The 18,375-nt window shown below is 39.7% G+C and overlaps 1 protein-coding gene across 2 annotated transcripts in view; it reads left to right on the top strand.

The window, feature by feature from the left end:
• CPEB1 (cytoplasmic polyadenylation element binding protein 1) overlaps positions 1 to 18,375 on the top strand; it is a 113,454-nt gene that overhangs the window by 25,451 nt on the left and 69,628 nt on the right. For both annotated transcript variants that reach the window (XM_008062092.2, XM_021714466.1), the window contains exon 2: positions 2,923 to 3,097. The gene's annotated coding sequence lies outside the window, so the exon portion shown is untranslated. The remainder of the gene's footprint in view (positions 1 to 2,922; positions 3,098 to 18,375) is intronic.

Genomic DNA, 18,375 nt, shown 5'->3' with positions numbered 1-18,375 from the left:
GTGCTACCATACCCGGCTGATTTTTTGATTTATTGTAGAGATGAGGTCTCGCCAAGTTGCCCAGGCGGGTCTCGAACCCGTGGGCTCAGGCAATCCACTCACCTCAGCCTCCCAAAGGTGCGGGATTACAGGCTGAGCCACCGAGCCTGGCTTTCCCCACTTTTTAATAGGGTTTTTTTTCTTTTCAGCACATTTGAGTTCCTTGTAGATCCTGGATCTTAGACCTTTGTCAGATTTACAGTTGGCAAATACTGTTTTCCCATTTTGTGGACTGTCTCCTGGTTCTCTTGATGGCTTTTGTTTTTGTTTTGTTTTGCTTTGCAGAAGTTTTTCAGTTTGATGAGGTCCCACATTTCTATCTTACCTTTTTTTTTTTTTTGAGTTGAAGTCTCACTCTCACCCACGCTGGAATGCAGTGGCATGCTCATGACCACTGCAGCTTTGACCTGCTGACCTAAGGTGATCCTTCTGCTTCAGCTTTCCGAGTAGCTGGAACCACGGGCATATGCCACCATGCCAGGCTAATGTTTTGATTTATTGTAGATACGAGGTCTCATCATGTTGCTCAGGCTGGTCTCGAACTCCTGAGCTCAAGCAGTGCTTGTACCTCCGCCTCCCAAAGTGCTGGGATTACAGGTGTGAACCTCCACGCTCGACTGTCTCTCTTATCTCTTATGGCATTCACTTTTAGAGAGTTTATCAGGAATTCGTTGCCTATTCCAATTTCTATAAGGGTGTTTCTACATTTTCTTCTAGGATTCTTAAGGTTTGAGGTTTTACATTTAGGTCTTTGATCCATTTAAAGTTTATTTTTGTATATGGTGATAGGTAGGGTTCCTGCTTCGATCTCCTGCATGGTCAGCCAGTTTTCCCAGCACCATTTACTGAATAGGTTCTCCTCTCCCCACTGGTTGTTGGTGGAGGCTTTGTTGAAGATGAGTTGGTCAAGAAATTGAGGTTTTGCTTCCAGAATCTCTATCCTGTTCCATTGGTCTCTATGCTTATTCTTGTACCAGTACCAGGCTGTTTTGATTATTGTAGCTTTATAGTAGAGTTTGTTTGGTATGAATGGTGCCATGTATGGTCTGTAAATGTTTGTGTAAGTTCTGGAGAATTTTAACTTTTTTTTTTGAGTCAATCTCACTCTGTCACTCAGGCTGGAGTGCAGCGGCATGCTCATGACCACCACAGCCTCAATCTGTTGGGCTCAGGTGATCCTTCCAGCTTAGCCTTTGTAGTAGCTTGAACTACAGGCATGTACCACCATGCCTGACTAATTTTTTTGTTTATTGTAGAGATGAGGTCTTGCCAAGTTGCCCAGACTGGTCTCGAACCTCTGGGCTCAGGCAGCCCTCTTGCCTTGGCCTCCCAAAGTGTTGGAATTACAGGTGAGCCACTGCTCCTAGCCTGAATTTTTACTTTATAATAGATGTGTATATTTTATGGTAATAAATGATAAACTAGTATTTACTAATATTTTATGTATTAAAAGCATACTTTTTTCTTAATTTTTTTATATTTTGGGGCCTCATGGTTCATCTGTGAGTTTTTATTCTTAATTCTTTATTTTGTTTGTTCTTGTGAGTTCTTTTAATTGTTACAAATCTTAGAATTTTTTTTGGCCGGGCATGGTGGCTCAGCCTGTAATCTCAGCACTTTAGGAGGCTGAGGCAAGTGGATTGCCTGAGCCCGCAGGTTTGAGACCAGCCTGGGCAACTTGGTGAGACCTCATCTCTACAGTAAATCAAAAAATTAGCTGAGCATGGTAGTGCGTGCCTATAGTTCCAGCTACTTGGAAGGCTGAGGTGGAAGGATCATCTAAGCCCAGCTGGTTGAGGCTGTGGTGACTGTGAGCATGCCACTGCACTCCAGCCTGGGCGACAGAGTGAGACTCTGACTCAAAAAAATAAAAAAAAATTTTTTCAGTGTTTATTGGAAAAAGTCTGCATATAAGTAGACCTGAAATTTCAAACCTGTGTTGTTCAAGGATCAACTGTGTATTTACAGAGTTGTGTAACCATCACCATAATCTAATTTTAGAATCTTTCCATCTCAAAAAAGAAACCTTGTACTCATTATCCACGTCCTCTAACCTTCTCTTTACCCAGGCCTAGACAGCTAATCTTTAGATTTGTCTATTCTGGATGTTTCATTCAAATGGGCTCATAAAATATATAGTCTTTTGTAACTGACTTTCACTTAGCTTAATGTTTTTGAGGTTTATCCATGTCGTAACATGTATCAGTACTTCATTCCTTTATATTGCCAACAGTATTCCAGTGTATAAATATACTCCAAGATTTGAACTAGGTCTCTCTGGTTCTGAAGCTCATGCTGCTGCTACCATGTTATGCTAATTCCTGACTAATTTATGTTCCATTAGACTAGGAAGCTCTTGAGGAAATGTCTTCATAGTTTGGTGTTTTTCTTTCTTACAGTTCTCTGAGTATCTTGTTCAGAGTAAGCACTATTTCAGTATTTTAATATAGGAGCAAGAGGCTGGATGTTGTGTTTCAAGCTTGTAATCCCAGTACTTTGAGAGGCTAAGGCAGGAAGAGCACTTGAAGCCAGAAGTTTAACCCCAGTCTGGGCAACATAGTGAGTCCCCATCTCTACCTAAAAAAAAAAAACCAGGCATGGTGGTGTGCACTTGTAGTCCAAGCTACTTGGATAGCTGAGGTGAAAGAATCACTTGAGCCCAGGAATTTGAGGTTGCAGTAAAGCTATGATCATGCCTCTACAATCCAGCCTGGGTGACAGAGTGAGACCCTGTCTCTAAAAATATAAATAAAAATAAATGCATGACATATAAGCAGGAAACCCAGATCCTTGTTGAGTAGAGTTGGAGAAAAGGGGTGTGAAGTCTCTATATTTATCATAAAGGAGTGTAGAAAACCGAAATGTGCTTTTCTCTATTTCTAGGAAGAAGAAACAGGAAGGATTAAAGATTGCTGGGACAACCAGGAAGTGGCTGCACTCTCCACATGTAGCAATGCCAATATCTTTCGAAGGATAAATGCCATATTGGATAATTCTCTGGATTTTAGTAGAGTCTGCACTACCCCAGTAAACCGAGGAATTCATGATCATTTACCAGGTGATTTGTATTTGAAACCTTGAGTGTACTAGGCTTGTGTAAAGAAGTGCTTGTAGACAGTGTATGTACAAGGTCTTCCTTGGGAACCCTGTGAAGAATGATGCTGAGTCTCTGGCAACACTTGCCCTTTTTGTGGTTTACTTAGTAGATTAGGTTCCTCTCTGGGTAAAGTCTGTCTGTGATTAGGATATAGAAATTTATTTTATGATACACATGAAGACTGGGTAAAAAAGAATAGACCACAGGTTACAGGAATATTTATATATAGAGAGAAAATGGGAGTCACACAATGTTATTATAGATCTTCTGGTAGCTATATTTAAAAAGTAAACAGATGAAATGTTTTATTACCCTAACATGTTATATTAACATTCAACATAATTAATATAAAAACAATTAACGAGGTATTTACGAAGACTTCAAAATCTGTGTGGATTTAGCATCTACAGCACATCTGAATACGGGCTAGTTACATTTCAAGCACTTAGTGGCGGCTACATTGGACAGTGCTCTTGAATGTTTTAGTAGCTTCTAAACATGAGTACAAGTCAACATGCATTTGGTTTTTATGACCGATAGGATACTCCAAAGAATAGCAGAGGGAGAGGGCAGCATCTCCTGAAGTTGACTCTTCCTGGGGATGCATAGATGTCTTCACAGTGTTTCATAATCTTTTGTGGTAGTTGGAACACATAAGAATGTTGATGAAATGTTTTTTGGGTTATTTTAGATGAAAGAATTATATATGTAGTTAATCAGCTGACTTTCAGATTCAAAAGAATATTTTTTTTAATTTTCAAAATGTACCTTATAAAAATTTGACAAGATGGCCAGGCAAGTTGTCTCACACCAATGATCCCAGCACTTTGAGAGGCCGAGACAAAAGGATTGCCAGAGCCCACGGGTTCAAGACCAACCTGGGCAACTTGGTGAGACCTCGTCCCTACAATAAATCAAAAAATTAGCTGAGCATGGTGGTGCATGCCTGTAGTTCCAGCTACTTGGAAGACTGAGGCAGAAGGATCACCTGAGTCCAGCAGAGTCCAGTCCAGAGGCTGTGGTGGCCATGAGCACGCCACTGTGCTCCAGCCTGGATGACAGAGTGAGACTCCAACTCAAAAAATAAAAATAAAAAAATTTGGCAAGAGCAAGGATTCTGAAAATAGGACTGGAAATTACAGTCAACCCTTGAACAACATGAGTTTGAACTTATGTGGGTTTTTCCCAACCAAACACAGATAGAAAAATACAGTATTCAATGGCCAGGTGTAGTGGCTCACACTTGTAATCCCAGCACTTTGGGAGGCTGAGGTGGGAGGATTGCTTAAGTCCAGGAGTTCAAGACCAGTCTAGGCAACATAGCAAAACCTCACCTCTACAAAAAATAAAATTAAAAAAATTAATTGGGCATGGTGGTACCTGTATCTCAGTTACTCAGGAGGCTAAGGCAGGAGTATCACTTTAGCCCATAAGTGAGCAGTGATCATGTCACTATATTCTAGCCTGGGAGACAGAGTGAGACCCCACCTCAAAAAAAAAAAAAGAAAAGAAAGAAAAAATATAGTATTCAGGGGATGCTATAAAGCCACATGTATGGAGACTGGCTTTTCGTATAGGTAAGTTAAACAGGGCCAACTGTAGGATTTAGGTATGTGTGGATTTTGGTACACTTGCTCCTTGGATGGGGGATCCTGGAACCAATTCCCCACATATACTGAGAGATGACTATACTGTTTCTTTTTTTTTTTTTTTTTTTTTTTTGAGTTGGAGTCTCACTCTGTCACCCAGACTGGAGTGCAGTGGCCGCTCCCAGCCACCACAGCCTCACCTACTGGGCTCCGGCGATCCTTCCGCCTTCCAAGTAGCTGGAATTACAGGCATGCGCTACCACGCCCGGCTGATTTTTTTTTATTGTAGAGATGAGGTCTCGCCTGCCCAGGCGGGTCTCGAACCCGCGGGCTCAGGTCATCCACTCACCTCAGCCTCCCAAAGGCGCGGGATTACAGGCTGAGCCACCGAGCCCGGCTTATACTGTTACTTAGTTATAAATTATTTAATTTATTTTTTAGGTTGGCCTTGAAGATAATTTTCACAAAGATGCGGGAGTATGTGAATGTAGCTAAATGTTTGAGAAAGAGGCTTATTAAGAAGGGGACTGAGTTGTGACATCTGTAGAATTTGTTTCTATTATACAAAAAGGCAAATAAGAGAAGACATACTATGAGGGAGTTGGGGGAGATTATCCTGCCTCTTTTAACTTCAAAAAAATTATGTGTAAAAAATATAAGTTATGAGCTAACTTTATTTTCCCTTGGCTTATGCTGAGTTAAAAGTTCAGGGAGTCTTTGTGCTTGATTCTAATGCATATTTTCTCCTTTAAGAACATTACATGGATTATATTTCTGTAGGAGTGACAATCAACAATGGCTTAAACCTCACTGTGTTGCTTCAGACATGCTGGAAAAGTTAGTAATTTATAGGAAAGTATTTTTCAGCTAGTGCTAGGTTGGACTATCCAAGGGAAAGAACCCATGATTGAGGAAAGAGAAGCTTTCAAAGATGTATGTTTGCAGTTGGCTAGGGAGCCCAGTGACTTCATTGGTAAGATGCCAGACTTTGGTGAGGGTGTTACCATTTCAATCTGCACAAGTGACTGCTAAACGGCAAGGTAGAGACGTAGCCTCTTCAGACCCTTCTTAGGGCATACATCTAAGAGGTACAGTGGGAAGAAGATCTTGAAGAAATTAGGAAACCTGGGTTAAAAGTTTGACCTTAAGTAGTGAAATAAAGAGTTCTGTTTTCCCAACTGTAGGACAAAATGGTACTTGCCTCACAGATTCCTTAGGAAACTCAGATGTTAAGGCAATATTACAGATTTGAGGGATCTCAAGGAATTGTAGGAAAGGTTCCTGTTAAGGTAGCTGGTGTTTTGAACCCTTCACATACATCTAGTCCTCCTGTGTGGTCAGCCCTCTCTCTGCTTCCCATCTAAAATTTAGCTCAGGTCTGTGGGCCCTTTTTCTTTTTGAGTGGTGAAACAAGGATGCCTGACCTATAGCAGAGAGCATTTTTCCTGTGTTCCCCAGCAATTTCATATAGATAGGCCAGCAAAAATACCACCCTAGTGGTTAATGAGGTGGTAACCAGCATATATATTTTTCATGAAGAACCTTAAGAAATAACTTGAACTTGTAATTTTGGGTCAAAAGTAATTTTGTTAGCTAAGAAAATAATCAGAATTGTAAAAGCATAATAAGATTGTTTGATGGAGCCAGGCTCGGTGGCTCAGCCTGTAATCCCGCGCCTTTGGGAGGCTGAGGTAAGTGAATTGCCTGAGCCCGTGGGTTTGAGACCCGCCTGGGCAGGTAAGACCTCATCTCTACAATAAATCAAAAAAATTAGCCAGGCGTGGTAGCACGCGCCTGTAATTCCGGCTACTTGGAAGGCTGAGGCGGAAGGATCGCTGGAGTCCGGCAGGTCGAGGCTGCGGTGGCCAGGAGCGGCCACTGCACTCCAGCCTGGGCGACAGAGTGAGACTCCAACTCAAAAAAAAAAAAATTGTTTGATGGCATTATAACTAGGGGTAATTTGGCAACAACAGAAGGTTAGGTAAATCATGGCAAGCCATGTTGTGAAAAATCCTACACCATTAAATATTATGTGCGTAGAAGACTATTATTATTATTATTTTTGAGTTGGATTCTCACTCCATCACCCAGGCTGAAGTGCAGTGGCACACTCATGGCCACCCCAGCGTTGACCTGCTGGGCTCTGGCCATCCTTCTACCTCAGCCTTCCAAGTAGCCGGAACTACAGGCATGTGCTACCACGCCCGGCTAATTTTTGATTTATTGTAGAGACGAGGTCTCACCAAGTTGCCTGACTGATCTTGAACCCACAGGCTCAGGCAATCCACTTGTCTCTGCCTCCCAAAGTGCTGGGATTACAGACTGAGCTACCAAGTCTGGTCAGAAGACTATTTAATGCCAAGGATAGCTATAGTATCTGAAATGAACAAATCAAAGTACAAAACAGTATGGCCTTAAGTATTTATATATGCATAGAAAACACAAGAAATGGTATAAATGTGCCAGTAAAAGATCTGTGGGTAATTTTTTTGTATGTGCTTTTCCCCACTAGTTCTTCTATAGCAAACATTTTGTAATAAAAACAATTTTTAAAAAGGATGTATCCTAACAGTGTTTTACAATTGACCAATTGCATTTTGTGTAGATCACTTTTCACTTTCGTGCTGGGTTATGACATAGGGAAAAGATCCTTTTACTACTTGCTTGCTAACATTTTATTCATAACTTGGTTATCTGTCAGAATTAAATGTACACAACTGGCTGGGCTCATGCCTATAGTCCCAGCGCTTTGGGAGGCCAAGGTAGGAGAATAGTTTTTAAGGCCAGGAACTTGAAAACAGCCTGGGCAACTTAGCCAGACCCCGTCTCTACAAAGAATTTTTAAAAATTAACTGGGCTTGGTGGTATAACTGACCTGTAATTCTAGCTACTTGGGAGGTGGAGGCTGAAGCAGGATAATCACGTCATCCCAGGAGTTTGAGGTTACAATGAGCTATGATTGTGCCACTGTATTCCAGCCAGGGTGACAGAGCCAGCCTCTATAAAAACATAAAAATAAAAAGTAAATAATTAAAATTGTAAAATTAACTTGTTTCATACAGGTGTACCTAACTTTGTGAAAGTTTTTTACCATTTTTTTTCATTTGAACAGATGTTTGAGTGTAAGTCATCTGCAAGGCTATGTTATAACAATCATCATGGCTGGGTGCAGTGGCTCACATCTGTAATCCCAACACTTTGGGAGACCAAGACTGTTGGATTGCTTGAGCCCAGGAGTTCACAACCAGCCTGGACAACACAGTGAAACCCTGTCTCTACAAAGAATTGAAAAGTTAGCTGGGGCGTGGCGGCACCTGCCTATAGTCCCAGATACTCAAGAGGCAGAGGTGGAAGAATTGCCTAAGACCTGGAGGTCAAGACTGGGGTGAGCTGTGATCATGCCACTGCACTCCAGCCTGTGTGACAGAGTGAGACTCTGACTTAATTTTTTTTTTTTTGATTGCATGGTATACATTGAGAGTAGTTACAGAAATACATACTCAGTTGATAAAGCATTATTGGAAAAGTGCTGTGACGGGGTCAGGGAGAGGTTGCTTTGATTAGGGAACTAGGAAGCCCTTCTGGGTAAAACAACATTTGAAGTAAACTTTGAAGAGAATTAAAATTATTTCAGTGTAATTGGACATTGAGTGGTTAATTTTTTTCCATTGCACCAGAATTGGCCATGAAGGCTCAAAGCTAAGAATAAAGAAGTATTAAGTGACCTGTGGTACAATGAGAGTTCTTAAGAGTTGGGGCCAGATACCTCCCCCAGGTGTTACCAGAAGACTATAGAACTCTCTCTACTATCATAAACATCATCTCAGCCTTCCCCGGTCTATATAAGAGGATCACATAAGGAGGGCAGCTTATGAAGTGATTACCTCTCCCTCTCAGTGGAGTAGGGTGGGGTGAGGTGTAACTTTTGCTTTCAAGCCAAGCACAGGGTATATCTTCCAAGAGAAGTGTGTGTGTGTGAATTGAGGGTGCTTCCAAGACAGATGGCAAGGTTGAGCCTCTGGTTAGGCAGCAGACTTGTCTGCCCCTGACGGAGTAGAGATGAATGAGAAATTGAAAGATGTGAATGGGACAGGGAAGGAGGATAGCTGGAGCTGTCTGAATTCCCACAGTTGATACACAAGGAAGCTGTGACTTCGTGTTGTTTAAGAGATCTAAGCTTTTTGTCTAGTACCTCAGCAAGAAAGCCCTTGTTGCATGAGGGTTGGTGGGAAACGGGGGTAGGGTTTGAAAGCTCAGGCCAGAGATGGATTTCCTACTCAAACTGTAGTGGGGATGAAAGGGATGCCTACCATTTGGAAGGCCCTTTCAACATTGTCTAGTCTTTCAAGTCACAGATTTGTTGAAATTTATGAGAAATAAAGGAAATGGCTGCAAATGAATGGAGCTTTTAGTGTTTGTAAAAGTGTCAAAACATCATTAAGGAACCTCTTAAGTACTATTTGGTAGAGAAATTTAATATATAGTATGACTGGGGGCAGTGATTTAATATATGGTGTGTCTGGAGAGGAAAAAAGTTACTGAGATAAGACTACTCAGTAACCAGTTAAAATAGCCTGTTGATTTAGAAAAGGAATCGATTAGCCAAAGTAGTTCAAATAGGATTTAGGACTGTTATGTTGATTAACAGTTTTTTAAAAACTGAAGTATATAATACACATATAGAAAATATATACTATAATAGGTGAAGAGCTCCAACTTTCTCAAACTGAACATACTAGCTCCCAGATCTAAATGGTCTGCTGACTTAATTTAGGACCAAAGAATTGTATAACTGTAGCCCAATGTTGAATTTTTGATTGAGATGGTTTCCTTTTATGTTCTTCAGGATCATAAACAGTGTCATCATTAATTTGGCTATTCCAAAACAGAGTATAATACATTCAGTCCTACTTTGCAGAAAGTGATTGAAATTACTCTCAGTAAGTCTTGTTTACCACAAAATAAACTTTTGTGGAACCTTACTATATGGCTTTATCAGTGATTTGATAAAGGTTTAACTTTTTGTTGAAGTATACCATACAGAAAAGTAAAAGTGTACCATTCAGTGAATTTTTTATGTATTGAACTCATCTTGTATAACCACTCACATATAGAGACAAAAATAATACACCAGAAACTCCTTTGCAACCCTTTCAGTCTCTAATTCACGAAGGGCAGTCACCATACTAACTTAATTGCACAGCTTAATCTTGCCTGGTTTTGAACTTACATCAATGGAATTATAGCAGAGATGAGAGGATTGCCTAAACTCAGGGGTTTGAGACCAGCCTGGGCAACTTGGCAATACCTTGTCTCTACCATAAGTAAAAAAATTAGCTGGGTGTGGTGGTGCGTGCCTGTAGTTCCAGCTTCTTGGAACTTCTTAAGCATGCCACTGCACTCCAGCCTGGGTGACAGAATGAGACTCCAACTCCAAAAAAAAAAAATTGGAATTATAAATACTTAGCTATGAGATTCATCCATGTTGCAACCATTGGTTGTGGGTCATTTATTCCTTTTGCTGTATAGTATTCTATTGTATGGATATGCCAGTGCTTATTCATTACAGTGTTAATAGGCATTTGGGTAGTTTCCAGTTTAGGGCCATTGTTTTTTGGTTTTTGTTTTTTGAGTTGGAGTCTGACTCTGTTGTCCAGACTGGAGTGCCGTGGCACTGTCCTGGCCACCGCAACCTCGACCTGCAGGGCTCTGGCCATCCTTCTGCCTCAGCCTTCCAAGTACCTGGAACCACAGGCACACGCTACCACGCCAGGCTAATTTTTTGATTTATTGTAGAGATGAGGTCTTGCCAAGTTCCCCAGGTGGTTCTCGAACCCGTGGGCTCTGGCAATCCACTCACCTCAGCCTCCCAAAGTACGGGATTACGGGCTGAGCCACCGAGCCCGGCAGGGCCATTGTTAATAGTGCTGCTTTGAACACGTCTTTTGGTGAATTTATTTCTGTTGGGTATTTTCCCAGGAGAGAGATTATTGAGTTATATAATATGTATATGTTTATCTCTCTTTTTTTTTTTTGAGTTAGAGTCACACTCTGCCCAGGCTGGAATGCAGTGGCACACTCACGATCAACCCAGCATTGACCTGCTGGGGTCTGGCGATCCTTCCGCCTCAACCCTACCAGGTAGCCAGAACTACAGGTACGCGCTACCACTCCCAGCTGATTTTTGAAGTCTTGCCAAGTTGCCTGGGCTGGTCTTGAACTTGCAGGCTCAGGCAATCCACTCAACTCGGCCTCCCAAAGTGCTGGGATTACAGGCTGAGCCACTGCACCTGGCCTGTTTTATTTCAAAAATTGTTTTACCTTTCACACTGAAATTTGCAACCAATCTGGAATTTAATTTTGTACATGGTAGAAGTTAGCGAGTCAAGACTAATTTTGTTCTGTGTAGATAGCCGGTTGACCCAGCACCATTTTGGGAGAGGGGAAGCCTTTGTAATGGGGCTGCCATGCTACTTTTTCCATAAATCAGGCATTCATGGTATATGTGCAGATCTGTTTCTGGATACTATCTTCTCTTATGTGATCTATTCATCTGTCCTTGTGTTTTAGTTACTGTAACTTTATAATAGACTTTGATAGTTGGTAGGAAAGTTCAACTTTGTCTTTTCTGATTTTTGTCTATGCTTGAATCTTTACATTTTTATATAAATTATAGATTCAGTCTGTCAGTCCACTCTCCCCACCCCCAACAATAAGACGTACACAATGCTTTGCTGGAGTTTTGATTGGGATTGCATTGAATCTGTGAATCAGTTTGTGAATAATTAATGTGTTGACAAGTCTTCCAATTCATAAAGTCTGTATATTCCTTTGTTTATCAGGTCTTTTTTACTTTTTCTTAGTGTTTTGAGCCCAGCAGGTCAATGCTGGGGTGGCCGTGAGTGTGCCACTGCACTCCAGTCTGGGCAGAGTGTGACTCTAACTCAAAAAAAAAAAAAAAAAAAAAGAGAGATAAACATATACATATTATATAACTCAATAGTCTCTCTCCTGGGAATATACCCATCTTATGCATCTTTTGTTAGGTTTATCTTTAGGTTTTGATGGATATTTACTCTATTGAATTTTTTTTTTAAGTGTTATTTTCTGTTTATTTGCTGCTGTAACAGTCCTCTCTAGTGTGCGCTCCAGATTTTGGATATTTGGACCTCTTTTATGTGCAAATTAAGTTAATGGTATTCTGTCTCCTAAATAGTCTATAGTTTGGGGATGGGAGTAGTTTTATTGCTTTTGTTGATCAAAGCAGGTTTTAGAGGATGTATGGAGTGGTTTGGATTTGGGCAGTTGCCAATTTCCTATAGACAACAGTAAGTCTGATCTTGCTTATCTAGTTTGAAAAATTATATATGCATACTCTCACATACATATATCTGTGTATATACATACATAATAGCATTTATAGGCAAAATAGACACCAAAAAAGTTAGCGTATATGCCTGTTAGAATGTCTAATGTTAATAAGACTGACATTACCATGAATTGGCAAGCATGTAGAATAATGAACTCTTAAATTGCTAGTGGAAATACAAGGTGGTACAACTATTTGGAAAACAGTTTGGCAGGTTCTTAAACAGTTAAATGTTTACCTACCATATGACAAGCCGGACGTGGTGGCTTACGCCTGTAATCCCAGCACTTTGAGAGGCCGAGGTGAGAGGATTACCTGAGCTCATAAGTCCGAGACCAGCTTGGGCAAATTGGCAAGACCTCATCTCTACAATAAATCAAAAGAATTACCTGGGCATGGTGGCACACTCCTATAGCTCCAGCTACTTGGAAGGCTGAGGCAGAAGGATCACCTGAGCCCAGCAGGTGGACGCTGCGGTGGCTGTGAGTGTGCCACTGCTCTCCAGCCTGGGCAACAGAGTGAGACTCTAACTCAAAAAATAAATAACCAACCTTACATTTTACAACAGTTTTCAATTAATAGAAAAGTTACAGAGAGTATGTCCTGCACCTGATTTCCCCTATCACTAACGTCTTTCATTAATATGATGCTCTTGTCACACCTAATAAACCAATATTGAGACCATATTTTATTTGCGTTTCCTTAATTTTTACCTAATGTTCTTTTCTGTACCGGGTTTTCATCTAGGATATTACATTATATTTAGCCGTGTCTGCTTAGACTCCTCTTGATCGTGATAATTTTTCAGACTTTCCTTACTTTTGGTCACTTTGACAGTTTTGAGTAGTACTGGTCACACTTGAGAAATGAAACATATCCATACAGAAACTTGAACATAAATGTTCATAGCCTCTTTATTTATAATAGCCCCAAACTGGAAATAACCCAGATGTCCATCAACAGGTAAGTGAATAAACAAATTATGGTTATAGTATGTCTATAGAAAAGAATACATTTCAGCAATAAAAAAAGCTATTGATGCATGCTACAACATGGATGAGTTTCAAGATAATTATGTTTAATGAAAGAAATCATACAAAAGAGTATATACTATATAATTTTATTTGCATAAAATTCTAGAAAATGCCAACTAACCTTTAGTGACAGAAAGCAAATCAGTGGTTGCTTTCTCCACATAGCTATTTTTTAAAATGAGTTTACTAGCCAGGCATGGTGGATAATGTCTGTAATCCCAGCACTTGTAGGAGGCAAGAGGATTGCCTGAACTCAGGAGTTGGAGACTAGACTGAGCAACATGGTGAGAACTTCTCTCTACAATAAGGAATAAAATTAACCAGGTATGTTGGCAGATACCTGTAGTTCCAGCTACTTGAAAGGCTGAGCCGGAAGGATTGCCTAAGCCCAAGAGGTCGAGCCTGAGGTGGCCCTGAGCGTGCCACTGCACTCCAGCATGGGAGACAAGAGTGAGACTGCAACTAAAAAAAGAAAAAAAAAATTAAATTGTATACCTTATGGGCAGTTTACTATATGGCAGTTAAGCCTCAAAGCTGTTCACATTTTTAACATGGTTATCTTTGAGTGGTAGGATTTAAATTCACATATATTGCTTTTATAGAGTTTTTTACTTTTAAATATTTCAAAATAGAAGAATTAACATACAGTATACCTATGTGAATTTTACAGATGTTAAGATTTTTACATGCTCAGTTCAGATCTTTATTCTGACAATATAAACATTAAAATAAAAATTTTGTACTTAAGTCTACTCTTTCCCTTACTCAGTCTCCTAGAGATAAAAATACTCATAGCCGGGCATGATGGCTCATACCTGAAATCCCAGCACTTGGGGATGTGGAGACGAAAGGATTTCCTGAGCTCAGGGGTCAAGACCTTGTCTCTACAATAAATCAAAAAATTAGCCTAGGCATGGTGGCACGTGCCTGTTGTTCCAGCAACTTAGAAGGCTGAAGCAGAAGGATCACCTGAGCCCAACAGGTTGAGACTGAGGTGGCTGTGAGCGTGCCACTGCACTCCAACCTGGGCGACAGACTCCAACTCAGGAAAAAACAAACAAACAAAAAAAACCCACTCCTGAAGTTGGTATACTTCCTTCCCATCAATGTTTTATACTTTTATGTGTATGTCCATAAACATTGTTTTGTGTTTTACTTTTTTATGTAAATAAAACTTATATTCAGGAAAGTGCACATTTAAAGTTTACAGGTGGGTAAATTATCACAAATATACTTATGTATCTAAAACTTAAATCAGTAAATAGAATGATACCAGCACCTAAGACCCTTCATGCCCCCCTCCTAATTATTATATGTTTAAATCTTCTTTTTTTTTTTTTTTTGGAGTCTTACTCTGTCACCCAGGCTGGAGTGCAGGGGCACGCTCATGGCTACTGCAGCCTTGGGCTCAGGTGATCCTTCTGCCTCAGCCTCCTAAGTAGCTGGGACTGCAGATGTGTACCACCACACCTGGTTAATTTTTTGATTCGTTATAGAGGAAAAAATCTTGCCCAGGCTGGTCTTGAACTAATGGGTTCAGGCAGTCCTCTTGCCTTGGCCTTTTAGAGTGCTGGGATTACAGGCATGAGTTACTACACTCGGCCATGTGTTTAATTAAATCTTGACACAAATAGTATGACATATATTATCTTGCATTTGCATTTTTCCATGTGTCAATATATTTATAATGTATGCATATTGAAATTTTTAAGTAAAATCATTACATTTTAATTGCTTTATAGTAATATTTTATATAAATATGTATAATATTTATCCCTCTGCTGATAAATGTTTTAGTATATTCCAGTTTTTTGCTATATTGTATCTCTTTGTGCACATTTAACAAGAGTTTCTTTGGAGTATGTACCTAGAAGTGAGTTGCAGAGTGTGACATATCAAAAAATTTAAGTTGCTGACTTTTTCAAGGTGAGTTTACATTCTTCCAGGATTTCATGAGAGTTTCTCTTAGCATTCTTGTAGACACTAGGTATTGTCATATTTTGAAGTTTCAGTCAATATGGGTGTAAATCCAATTCAGTTTTGTTTTTGTTTATATTATTTTCTACAGTTAAGAGTATAGGTCGGGCGCAGTGGGTCAAGCCTGTAATCTCAGCACTTTGGGAGGCCGAAGCGAGAGGATTGCCTGAGACCAGGGGTTGGAGACCAGCCTGGACAACTTGGCGAGACCTTGTCTTGACAGTAAATCAAAAAATTAAAATATAAAAATATATATACATGTAGCCTATATGGTCTGGCATCAACCCAGAAAAGGTTTCTAAAACCATGACCCAAGGTTCTTTTTCTGTATGTTCTGTCTCATGTGTTTCTTGGGATTCCACAACACAAGTTTTTTTTTTTGGAGTTGAGGACTTCCTCTGTTGCCCAGGCTGGAGTGCAGTGGCCTGATCATGGCTCACTGCAGATTCAACTTCTTGGGCTCAGATGTTCCTTCTGCCTTAGCCTTTCCAGTGACTGGGACTATAGGAGCCACCATGCTTGGCTAATTTTTTTATTTTTTGTAGAGATGACATCTCATTTTGTAGCCCAACTTGTTTCAAACTCCTGAGTTCAAGCAATCTTTGGGAGTCCTTGGCTCACGCCTATAATCCCAAAGTGCTGGGATTATAGGCGTGAGCTACCGCATCTGGCCTCACCATATCTTTATATGATTAAAACCATTGACTTAGGTGAAAGTTAAGCAAGAAATGCTCTTCTATTACATAGTTTTTGTTTGTTTTTAAGGGAGAAGTGTCACCATATTGCCCAGTCTGGTTTTGAACTCCTGGGCTCAAGCAGTCCTCCCACCCTGACTTTCCAGAGTGCTGGAATTACAGGTGTGAGCCACCACACCCAGCCTCTTTTGCTCCATACTTGACAACCAAATTGAATCTGTCTTCCTAGAAAAATTATGCTTTTATTCAAGGTTGCTTCATTGTCACCTCTGAAAACTTTTTCTTACATTTTCCTGCCTTCCCTGTTCACTAGTCTGTTTGGCTCTATGAGATGAAGCAAGGTCCTTCTTGGCTCTTCACGCTTGCTCCTGGACTCACTATGTTGTACTGTAAACATATACATTATCAAAATGCTCAGCCATGATCATGCCACTGTACTCCAGTTTGGGTGACTCTAGCCAGATTTAAAAAAAATTCATGACTGTTTATAGTGTTGTGAAGTAACTCATAGTTTATTAATTCTGTTCCACCCTCGGGTTGTTTGTAGTGTTTTGACTGTTAAACTGTTGAACATTCTTGCATATGACTCTGTATACAAGTTGTCTAGACTGTATACCCTGGAGTATAATATCTAGGTATGATTATCTTCAAAACAAATAGCAACAAACTTTCCCCAAAGAGGTTGAACTAGTTTACCAACTATTGTTATCATTAGTCTTTTGGGGGTAAGCTATTCTTGTGGAGTGATGCTTCATTATGGTTTTAATTTTGCATTTTCTGATTTCTACTGAGATGGAACATTTTCAGGTCTTTATTGGCCATTTTGGATCATGAGATATTCTGCAGTGTGCTTCTGTGGGTCTTTTGTGCATTCTTCTTCCAGATGAATCATATCTGTAGGCATTTTAAATTTATTCTGGAGTAGAGTCTTTTGCAGGTATATGCATTGCTGAAACCTCCCACTTTTCTAGTTTGCCTTTTTAGTCTTCTAATGTTTTCTTGTGATGAGCTTAAATTCTTCATTCTAAGGTAGTTCTGATTTATTGTTTTTTTTTTTTACAATTAGCATTTGCATGTCATACTCATTGGGTTTTTCCAGGAAATAAGGATATTTCTTGCATTATCTTTGAGAAATTTTTATTTCTTTTGATGTTTTAAATGGAATTTTAAAGTTTTTATTTCCTACTTGTCTGCTAGTATGTAGAAAGAAAAGCTTTTTGTGTGTTGACACTATTCAGTAAACTTACTGTGTTTACTTATAAATACTAATAGTACAGATTTTTGCCTGAGTTTCTATATATACAATCATGTTTGCAAATTATGGTAGTTTTAGTTCTTCTTTCGAAACCTTTTTTTAATATATAGCTATTTTTCTGCTGGCTCATATAATCAGTAGAGCATTAAAAAGAAGTAATAATAGCAAGAATCTGTGCTTGTCTCCAGTCTTAGGAAAAGGGTCGTAGGAGTGGAATCTTTCAGCATTTCAATATTAAGTATGCTGAAGTTTTTGTGGATGTTCTTTTCAGAGTCTGCTGAGATAATATTTTATTTTTTAGAATCATGAGTGGTTTTTTTCTTCTTACTGCTTTCTTTGGGTTTAATTTGTTTTTTTCTCCTAACTTCTCGAGATAAACAATTCTTAGATCGTTTTTTTTATTGAGATAAAACTCATATACACTATATCCAACATTTAAAACTATAGAATTCAGTGGGTTTTAGTGTATGCAGAGTTATGAAACCATCACCACTGTCTACTTCCAGAACATTTTCATCATCCCCAAAAGAAATTTCATACCCTTTAGGCATCAATTCCCTCCACCACTTTCCCATTTCCTGGCAGCCACTAATCTGATTTTGGTCTCTATGGATTTGCGTACTTTGGACATTTCATATAAATAGAATGATGCAGTAGTTAGTCTTTTGTATCTGTTTTTTTTTTCCACTTAGCACAGGAAATATATTTTTAAGGTTTATCCATGTTACACCATGAATCTGTTCATAATTTTTATGGTTGAATAATATTCCATTATATGGATATGTTATGTTTTGTTTATCCATCAGTTGGTTGATGGACATTGGGTTGTGGCCATTTTTTTTGGCAACTGTTTTTGAGTCAGAGTCTCACTCTGACACCCAGGTTGGAGTGCAGTGGCCATGGTTCACTGCCGACCTGTTGGGCTCAGGTGATCCTTCCACCTCAGCCTTCCAAGTAGCTGGAACTAAAAGCATGCTCCACCATGCCTAGCTAGTTTTTTGAGGTCTTGAACCCCATGAGCTCAGGAAGTCCTCTTACCTCCGCCTCTCAGAATGCTGGGATTACAGGTGTGACCCACTGTGCCCAGCATTGTAGGTTAATTTTGGAGACTGTTGCTATCTTAACAATATTAAGACTTCCAGACCATGAACATGGAAGGGCTTTCATTTTATTTTTCTTTTAATGATGTGTAGTTTTTCAGTGTACATGTCTTGCTCTTTTTCATAGGCATATTTGTTTTCTGTTTTCTTTTGGGTTTTTTTGAGTTGGAATCTCACTCTGTCGCCCAGACTGGAGTGCAGTGGCCGCTCCTGGCCACCG

The sequence above is a fragment of the Carlito syrichta genome, unplaced genomic scaffold, assembly GCF_000164805.1.
Source record: "Carlito syrichta isolate Samal-C Ts95f unplaced genomic scaffold, Tarsius_syrichta-2.0.1 Scaffold305654, whole genome shotgun sequence".
In the NCBI taxonomy this organism is placed as follows: Eukaryota; Metazoa; Chordata; class Mammalia; order Primates; family Tarsiidae; genus Carlito; species Carlito syrichta.
Note: the sequence above shows the minus strand (reverse complement) of the source record. Positions and strands in the feature narration are given on the sequence as shown.